Here is a 10,533-nt window from a genome sequence, read left to right on the forward strand (position 1 = left end):
TTCATCTAATGTAATAGGGCACAGCTCAGACAGTGTCCATTTCCCCACATTGCCCTGTCCTGTTTTGCATGACCACCACTAGGGGGCAGTGACATTGGAACACTGTTTATCGTGAGGGTGCAGAAAGCCATTGAACAAAACTGTAAACCTTGTACATGATGGAAACCACATCATGGCAGGGGACACTGCTGCACCCCCAGAACCCCTAGTTCCAGCACCCCTGCTAAAGGGCCAATTAAAAACAAACATTCAGTGAATTAAAAGAGGGGTGGACAAATTTAGGGCAATTCATTATTCTCCTCTTGAAGCCTCAGACATAAGCTTCTGCCAAGAAATTAAGCCCTAGACTTGATGATTCATTGGTCTGATCTGGTACAGCAAATCCTATGTTCCCAGGGGTAAGGGAAAAGTGCAGGTATCAGAGACTTCCATTCCTGGGCCTCTCCGATGAGAATTCAGTCAAGGGCACCAGCTATTAGCAGATTTGGGGAAGGTCTTGGACCTTAGGCTCCAGCCTGAGCTTGAATGTCTACACTGCTATTTTTAGCCCCACAGGGCAAGCCTGAGTCAGTTGACCTGGGCTCTGAGTAGGGTGGCCAATGTTCGGTTTTCGACTGGAAAGTCCGGTTGAAAAGGGGCCCTGACAGTGTCTGATCAGATCTTCTGACTAGAAACCCAAAGTCTGGTTACTGCAGGTGGGCGGGCAATGGGTTATCCCCTGCGCCAGGCCCTACTTAGCTGGGGCAACCTCCTACCTGCATCGGGCAGCTGCACCTCCCAGCCATGGCTCCACAGGCGAGGCCTCCTGACCCAGGCAGGAGGGATGGGAGGGGAAAAGCAGCGAGTGATAGGGAGGATGGGAGAAGAGGAGTGGATGAGGGTGGAGCCTCACGGGGAAGAGGCGGGGCAGGGGAGATTCCAGCACTCCTGCTGGAGTAGCCGGTTTTTAAATATTACCAAGTTAGCAACCCTAGCTCTGAGACCTGCTACTGCAGGGATTGATTGCTACAGGCTCACCCAAGATTAAAGTCCCACTTAAGACCTATTTGAGGCCAATGTCTTTAACTAGCCCTACAGAAGGCGTGAATTTCCACCATTGGCTTCTCCCCTCCCCTTTCCTTTATCTTCTAGTTTTTTATATTCCTTCACTGATGAATATTATAGAGCCTGATCCAACTCCCATTCAAAGGTAAGGAAAGATTCTCATTGGCTTCAGTGAGTTTTGGATCAGGGTCATCATGATTTATTCTCTAGCTAGTCTCCTTCTGCAGTCTTAAAAGAAAACTAAGGAGAAGTATAGGCCCAATTCTCCAATTCTGAATGCCCTCACCTCCTTTAGGGCACGTGAGTTGGAGTTCAGTGCGCTCAGGGCACCTGGCAGGATTGGGCACCTTTAGGGTTTTCATCTATCTTACTTATTTAAATGAAGCAGAAAATCTCCTCTGAATGCTATATAATTTAAATCCCCCTCTGAGAAAAAGCACAGGAAAAATATCTACTCTCAAGGCCTGACCATGCAATATTTTTCCTGTGCTACCATATGGTTCCAAGGGGGAATGTCCACTAATAAATGCTGCTCCCAGAACTGTGCTGTTAACATGATTGATATCACCGGTGATGGTGTTTATGTTTATAAGGATGTTAAAGGGAAAAGCCAGGATGGTTCTGTACAGAACAGACTAAAAACAGCCTTTGTCAAATAGAAAAAGAGAAAGTTGGAAGGTAAAGAGAGGTTATTTCTAACGAGGTATTAAAAATGGTGAGTGAAACCAAACTAAACTATAAATATTGCTGAAGAGCACCCCTTGCATGATACTACTATAAAACTCTATTTTCATGGATTGTATGAATATTGTATATTCTCAGTGGTTTGAGCATTGGCCTGCTAAACCCAGGGTTGTGAGTTCAATCCTTGAGGGGGCCGTTTAGGGATCAGGGGATTGGTCCTGCTTTGAGCAGAGGGTTGGACGAGATGACCTCCTGAGGTCCCTTCCAACCCTGAGATTCTGTGATTCTATTACTCGTTGAATGGCGATGGGTTTGGATTTGGGGTTGGGGACAGTATTTAAAATCTGAATGAGGAGTATTTGAGAGAAAGATTAAGTGTCCAGTTTTGGCCTTATCAAGTTGAGTTACCGATGGATGGATCTATAAAGACCCATCTTGTTTGCAGGTGGGCAAAGACACTCTAGATGTATTTTAGTCTACGGGTTGGATTCAACTACCAAAGTATCACATGTTGTTCCTGTGAGATTTTGGCCCCACATGGCAGAGCACAATTTATGAGATCTGATGTGACGAGAACCAAGATTCTCATGGGATTTCCTCCAATCTGAAAAACCAAGCTAGATCCAAGAAGCAGGTCCTTTCCAGTTTGGGATTTAATCTGGAGTGACTATCACAGGAGTGGATTCAGATCTAGGTACTTGAATCCAAATTTCTTCTCAAAACTCAGAACATTCAGATACGTCAGTCAGTTTGGGCTCTCTTTAGTTCTGTGTATGCAGCACCTGTATTCATCTGTGCAACCACTGGTAAATATGCAAGCAAAGGCCAACGGCAACATGGCTAATATGGATTCACTTGCATTGTGACCTATTCTACATGTACAAATGCAGGTTTTGAATGTGCAAAATGGAGATGCACGCACATTTTGCAGGAGCAATTGTGGAACCCAACTGAAAATTCAGCTCTGAGAGTCTTCCCCCTCCTCCCCCCCTAAGAGGTATACTTTCTATTTTCCTCTATTAAAACTACACAGGTTTGCCATGGTTAAAACTACCAAGTTGCCATGGTTAAAATCCATTAAAATACAAAGTCAAATGTTGTTCTGCCACATGGAGCAATGTACTATTTATCATCATCATCTCCTGACTAATGCTATTTTTTTATTAATGCTCAGCATTTTCCTCTTTGTGGGAGAACATAAGTTTGGCAGAAGCTCAGCTACAGGCTTAGAAACACCCCTCAGAAACTATTTTAATATGAAAACAACTAAAGTTTGGGTGAACAAGTTGAAACTTATGTCCAATGGGCACTGAAGTGAATGTAGTTATATTTATAGATCTACAGAAAAGAATGAAGGGAAGAATTTATAAATGGGTACAGGCCTTGAGTTTCTCTAAAATAAAAGACGTGTTAATGTACTTCCTTGCTTTTCTAAAGGGTCATGAATGATACAGTATATATCTGTCTTGCAACAATGAGAAGTAATGACTGAACGAAAGGGCATGAGTGTATTATTATTATTGAAGAACACAGAGCTGTATAAAACAAATGTATCCTCTCTCATTAGGCCACGTACATTGTGATGTTTTCATGTCAACTCTGGGAACCATTTGCAATATTAGAACTGGGTGATACTGTACACTATGTGACAATCTACTCTGTTCAGCTTCACAAGCCAAGCGTGTCACTGTGGTATTGTGAAACACTCAGATCTCGCTTATGTAAATAGTAAATGGTAGGTATAAATGAGTAGGTCCATGGAGTTACACTAGCGAGAGCAAGAGGAGAAGTAGACCCTCAACACTCACTGTCCCAGTGCAGTACCTACAGTATCTGGCACAACTGTGGTATCTCTCTGTACCTAGAATAGAAGATAACGAGTCCGATGGTGCAAGACATGAGAAATAATTCTTCCCCATAAGCAAGACACGAGAAGTAATTCTTCCACTCTACTCCATGCTGATTAGGCCTGAACTGGAGTATTGTGTCCACTTCTGGGCCCCACATTTCGGAAAAGATGTGAATGAACTGGAGGGAACCCAGAGAAGAGCAAAAAAATGATTAAAGGTCTAGAAAACATGACCTAGGAGGGAAGATTGAAAAAATTGGGTTTGTCTAGTCTGGAGAACAGAAGACTGAGGGTGCGGGGGACATGATAACAGTTTTTAAATACATAAAAGGTTGTTACAAGGAGGAAGGAGAAAAATTCTTTTTCTTAACCTCTGAGGATAGGACAAGAAGCAATGGGCTTAAATTGCAGCAAGGGGTGTTTAGGTTGGATATTAGGGAAAACGTCCTGTCAGGATGGTTTACCACTGGAATAAATTTACTAGGGAGGATGTGGAATCTCCGTCACTGGAGATTTTTAAGAGCAGGTTGGACAAACACCTGTCAAGCATGGTCTAGATAATACTTAGTCCTGCCTTGAGTGCAGGAGACTGAACTAGATGATCTCTCAAGTCCTATGACCTTCCAGTCCTATGATTCTATGTTAATTAATGGTAATCCATAACTAACTAAAGGTAATAATATTACAAGCCGCATCTTCAAAAAGAAAAGGAGTACTTGTGGCACCTTAGAGACTAACCAATTTATTTGAGCATAAGCTTTTGTGAGCTACAGCTCACTTCATCGGATGCATTCAGTGGAAAATACAGTGGGGAGATTTATATACATAGAGAACATGAAACAATGGGTGTTACCATACACACTGTAAAGAGAAAGAAAAGGAGTACTTGTGGCACCTTAGAGACTAACAAATTTATCTGAGGATAAGCTTTCGTGAGCTACAGCTCACTTCATCGGATGCTCAAATAAATTGGTTAGTCTCTAAGGTGCCACAAGTCCTCCTTTTCTTTTTGCGAATACAGACTAACACGGCTGTTACTCTGAAAACTGTAAGGAGAGTGATCACTTAAGGTGAGCTATTACTAGCAGCAGAGTGGGGGGTGGGGGAGACCTTTTGTAGTGATAATCAAGGGGGGCCATTTCCAGCAGTTGACAAGAACGTGTGAGGAACAGTGGAGGGTGGGGAATAAACTTGGGGAAATAGTTTTACTTTGTGTAATGATCTATCCACTCCCAGTATTTATTCAAGCCTAAGTTAATTGTATCTAGTTTGCAAATTAATTCCAATTCAGCAGTTTCTCGTTGGAGTCTGTTTTTGAAGTTTTTTTGTTGAAGAATTGCAACTTTTAGGTCTGTAATCGAGTGACCAAAGAGATTGAAGTGTTCTCCAACTGGTTCCTCCCCACCCCCCACTGTTCCTCAGACATTCTTGTCAACTGCTGGAAATGGCCCACCTTGATTATCACTACAAAAGTTTCCCTCCCCCCCACACACACCCCCTGCTGGTAATAGCTCACCTTAAGTGATCACTCTCCTTACAGTGTGTATGGTAACACCCATTGTTTCATGTTCTCTATGTATATAGATCTCCCCACTGTATTTTCCACTGAATGCATCCGATGAAGTGAGCTGTAGCTCACGAAAGCTTATGCTCAAATAAATTCGTTAGTCTCTAAGGTGCCACAAGTACTCCTTTTCTTTTTGTGAATACAGACTAACACGGCTGCTACTCTGAAACAAGCCACATCCTGAGGTCCTTGAATTCAATGGGACTGTTCAAGTGAGTAACTACCACTTAAAGTGACTAATTTGGACTGAAGAATCAGGTCCTCTGTTTTTGCTCAATGAGCCATTTCCCATTAACTTCCTTGCAAATCTGCCAGAATAAGGCCTGAGTAAAATCCAAGAGCCAGTTTCCAATCTCCTTACTTATGTTGGATAATTCCATCAGTAATCCAGTTGGTTCCAAGGGGACTCTGCCTGGAGTAAGGTAGTACTCAGAATGAGCCAGGGTGTCAGAACCTGGCCATAGGAGAAGGGTTCAGGAGTTGGCTGGTTGCCATCATATAGATTTCAGGAATCCACAAGGACACTCAGTCCCTGACAAAGAGGACTTCCCTTCCCACTCAAAAATTAAGCTGCTTGATTGAGAGGAAATAATCCAGGTAGCCTGCTTCCTGGAGGACTGCTTTGCTCTAATTGTAGCACTGGATTGTCCAAAGTGATTCAGCACATTGATGGGAACCCATTGTTAAAATTCTGCTATAAAAGGGAAAGGAAGGCTGGGGCGATTTCCTTGCCTTGGGTGGAATTCCCCTCCTTTCTCTATACTTATCCCTACAGAGATGGCTTATCCCTGCAGTTCATAAATGCACCTTTGGATTGGAGCAGCATGCATCTAATGGCTGGTATTTGATAAAAAGGACTCTTGGAGGAGGATATGCCTCCCTCTCCCTGCTCCTGACCCTTGTCCTCCAGTTCCAAATTACTCTGGGAAAACCTGCATTCTGATATTAATAGAATCAGTACACTTGAAGGGTAAAGTATAAACATTTCCAGCAAACGCACTTAGTAGACATCCGATAGCTAAGTGATGCTACCTCTCTCCTTGGTTATGGTTAGAATAGCAAGTCACTAAGTGGGAAAACAATCTGTTCCCCATTTCCACTCCCTTCCTCTGCTTAAGTGCATGCTGCCCTGGAAGATAGCTAAGAGGGATCATTTTTGTGGGAGTCCTTTGTTAAAATGTTGGCAACACAAGCCCAATTCAACAGTAACCAAAGATAAAGGACATTTTACAGAGATTTCGTCTGTCAAACTTAGAGCATTCCTGTTACTTTTGTGATGTTCTGTATCCTCCTCACTGACTGCTGACTGTTAGGAAATCTGTGTTTTAATTAAACCAATTCTCTCCCCAGCCTAGCTTATTCTGCTACTTGATCCTGCAGTGAAGTTACAGTTCCGATTTTGGAATCACAAGTCTGAGGCCCTGGAACGGACTGTTCTGTCACAAATCCAGCATTTCATAGCAAGATCAAGTAGGAGAAGGTAGGCTGGGAGAAGCCTTTTTGATGGCAGGGAAAGTTATGACAAATGTGTGACAAATAATTGGATTTGTGTTCACATTTGATATAACTGAGATGTTTCCCAAAGGCACACAAAATAAAATCTAAAATGAATGGATTCAGTGAAAAATACAATGGGCAAACTCCATCCCACTAAACACCTGTGCAACTCCATAAGGAATACACATGTTTAATCCATTAGTTCAGTATTTCATGAGTCTCCTTCTACTGGCTGGTCCAAAAAGAGGATAAGAGCCTTTCTACTGCTGCCAATTAATGGAGTTACTTCCTTTAGCTCAGATGGTAGAGACCCCTCTTTGTTGTGCAAGAAATTCAAACCCCACTTGACAAATTATTAGGGTAGGGAGTCTTTCTAACGCATCTTTACATTAGGTTACACATGTCATTGAGGACAGATTTCGGCCCATTATGCTCAGCTTTTGCAATGCCAAATCCAAGCATATTTTCTCTGAGAATACTGGATTTTTTTCTAATTTCTTTGCATTGGAGGAAAAGATGTTTGGACCCTTTTGCTTTTCAATTGTTACGATAGCGCTGACAAAGCTACCAAATTCCTGGTATTTCCCTCTGGCTACATCAATTTACAGCACAAGGGGCCCAATCCTGCTACCACTGCAGTCAGCACCAGCGTTCTCATTCATTTCAGATGGAATAGGATTAACCCACCCATTGTTTCTGTAGCTGCTTTAAATTTGGGCCATCCAGATGAGAGCCAAACATGTCAAGAAGAGCAATAAGGCCACACCATTTGCATCTTCAACACCCTTTTACCAGAAAAATTCTATGCTGATGATAGCCCTGTAGCTTTGTTTGTTCACCGTGGCCTGCAAGCTACCATTTCACGCAGTAAAAAAGGGAAGCATTTAGCTTTAATATTTTTCCAAACCAAACACATCATAGTGCAAGTAACTGTAAAACAAACAAACAAGCAAGCAAACAAAACAGACCTCAGCTTACCGCAAATTATCTTTTGTTTTTTGGAGAATAAATAATCCTTTTGCACATGAGGTGTGCATTGTTAACGCAATATTCTGGAGAAGGATAGGTTTTAATTTTGCATTGAATGTTAATTCTTTGAACTTTATCATTTGTTTTTTTTAAACCAGGGAGTTCTTGCTAGGTTCATTAAAAGCATTACATAAGCTGTAAAGCACACACTGCATAATTATTTAGTGGAAAATAAAATCAGACGAAGCCAAGTCTAATTTACTTCTTCCCCATATCTGTTTGGAGAGAGAAGATTTTCATTTTTATGCCACCGGCAGGTACTTGGTTACCTGGTAGTTATTAATGCTCCTTTTAGTTTCTAGCATCACTCTTTATGTAGCGCACAATTCTGCCACTCTCACCCCAGATGAGTAGTATCTTATCCAGTGGCAGACTTCAAAAGGGCTGCTTATGAAGTGAGATACTACTCAATACGTGATGGTGTCCTAAATTATTTATATAAGAACAAAGATAGAGGGACTTCTAGAATGCAATCACGTGTATTCTTCTAATTGGTGTTTAAAGATCTGTTCAAGTTGATGCAACTCAAGCACAAAAGTCCTCTGTGTCAGACTTATACTGAACAGTGAAGAATGTCTTGCTTTAAACTATTTACAAAAACTACTGTTTGCCAAAGATGTATCACTTACATGAAACCCAGGCAGTCATTGCTTACATGATCTTATTCCTAAGAAGGAAGGAAAAATCTAAATGCAGTAAGTCAGTTTATCACTGAGCAAGACTTATTCCATCTCTCCTTGAGGAAACCTACGGAATATAATAGCATTGCTGCAAATCATTTTTGCGCTACCGGAGATAGATCTGAAATGAACAATGAAAAATATTCATTTATTCTGATTTAATAACTGCACCTGTCTTAAACTCTGTACCCATCATCAAACTGACATAAAACCATTTGTATTAAAAGATCAAGACAGGACACAACGAACAAGGCCTACATGGAAACAAAAATAATCATACAAACCCTCAGACTTCCTACTTTCCTAGCTCCTCTCAATCACACTTGTCCCCCCTGAAAAAATCTCCATCAAAACCTACCCAGGAATGCTATATAACATGTCAATATGTTTGCAAAGAACTATTAAACATCCACATATAGGACAGAACTACTCATATACTATAAATATATTAACAGCAGAAGTGTCTAAAACCTTCAGAAACCAGAATCATTTTTTTCACCTCATGCATTCTGAACTTTTCAGCCAACTACAAAGTTAATTTGAGTGATCCTTGATAATTAAGGGGTCTATTGTCCCACCATTATAAACCAATTATTTTTGGCAAGATTTGTACGTGAATACTAAAGAAGGAACAAATACTTCTAATTAATAATACCAATTTGTATCTATCTAGATATTTCTATTGCTCCCATCAGCCTTACCCCTCAATCTCTGATATATTATTGTATTTTTCCTTATGACACCCTTGCAAAGTGTGATATTATCCAAAGGACAGCTTCAGGCACAGCGACACTAAGTGACTTGACCAAGATCACAAAGTGGCAGAGTATGGAACTGAACCTGGCTTCACATTTTCCTGATGGTTTATACTTGGGACATGTTTGTTATGATGGCTGATCCTTTTCCTATTGATGTCCAAGGCAAAGTCCAGTTGACTCTTGTTATGGTTTAGAAATGTCCTTTAATTTTATTTTTAAAAATTAAAACATGATCAGAATCACCTGGAAATGTTTTGCTTCAGGTCAAATGAAATGTTTCATTTGATCCCAAATGAAATTTTTTCCAACTTTTCAGTTGGCAGAAAAACATTAACAATTTCAGGGTTTTTTGGCCTGAAATTGCCAGCAACCCCAAAAATCTGTTATTCACTAAGCTTTCGGCCAGTCTCAATATATTTGCACCATAATAATTGTGTCTTTGTGCAAACCTCCAATGTAAATAAAACCGGGCTTATCACACCTGTGCAAAAAAAAAAAAGTATAGACAGGACCTAATTATAGTGATCAGACAATATGACGTGTTTATAACCACACAACAGATCTTGAAAAGTTCAGTTTCTAAATACACTGGAATCCTGTAGTAACACACCTGCTATCCTGTAACCCTGATTCGCAGTGAGTAGCACTTACTCATGCGAGCAGCCCTGTCACAGTCACCCACCTACAAACTAATTCAATGAGTACGTTTGAGTTAACCCCCGGTGTTCTGCAAAATTGCAAAAAAGTTAGTAATGACAAAAATATGGTGAAGTGTGGATATTTTCAGGCTCTCAGCAATGCACAAAAACAACTACAATGAGGGCCAAATTCTGCCTACAGACATTCTTGAGAAATTCCCGTCCATTGACATCAGGAGGAGTTGTGTACATGACAGACTAAATTTGGTGGCTGGAAACTTAAGTGACTGGATCCATTAGCACCTTGGAGGCCAAAGAACTAGTTCTAAGGGTTGGCATCAGATGCAGCACGCGGCTGGTCTATGCCTGTGCACAAGGACTGTGTGGTGTTTGTTCTCCTGGTGAAGAGACGTTTTGAGGGGTAAAAAATCAATCGAGGTTTGAGAGCAGGGAATTTACAACATGCTGTTTAAATCAGGTGTGATTAATTACAACTTGTAAACCTTTAAATGAAATACCACTAACAAAATAGAAAGGTAATTGGTTTGCTTGGATCTGTTGCAAGTTTTTTCAGAACTCAAAAAAAAGTAATATATCAGCATTTTCAATGCTGCATATTGGGCTTGTACAAAACCATTAAAAACAAAGCAGTTTCTTATCACCCAACAAGTCCATGACTCCGTAATTTTTTCTCGCATTTGGGTGACTTTTGACTTGGTCTACTATGGATATATGATTTCTCTAAACAAGGATTTGTTAGTCTACAAATTGGAACTCTTTTCTGGGA

Source organism: Caretta caretta, chromosome 7 (genome assembly GCF_965140235.1).
Source record: "Caretta caretta isolate rCarCar2 chromosome 7, rCarCar1.hap1, whole genome shotgun sequence".
NCBI lineage: Eukaryota > Metazoa > Chordata > Testudines > Cheloniidae > Caretta > Caretta caretta.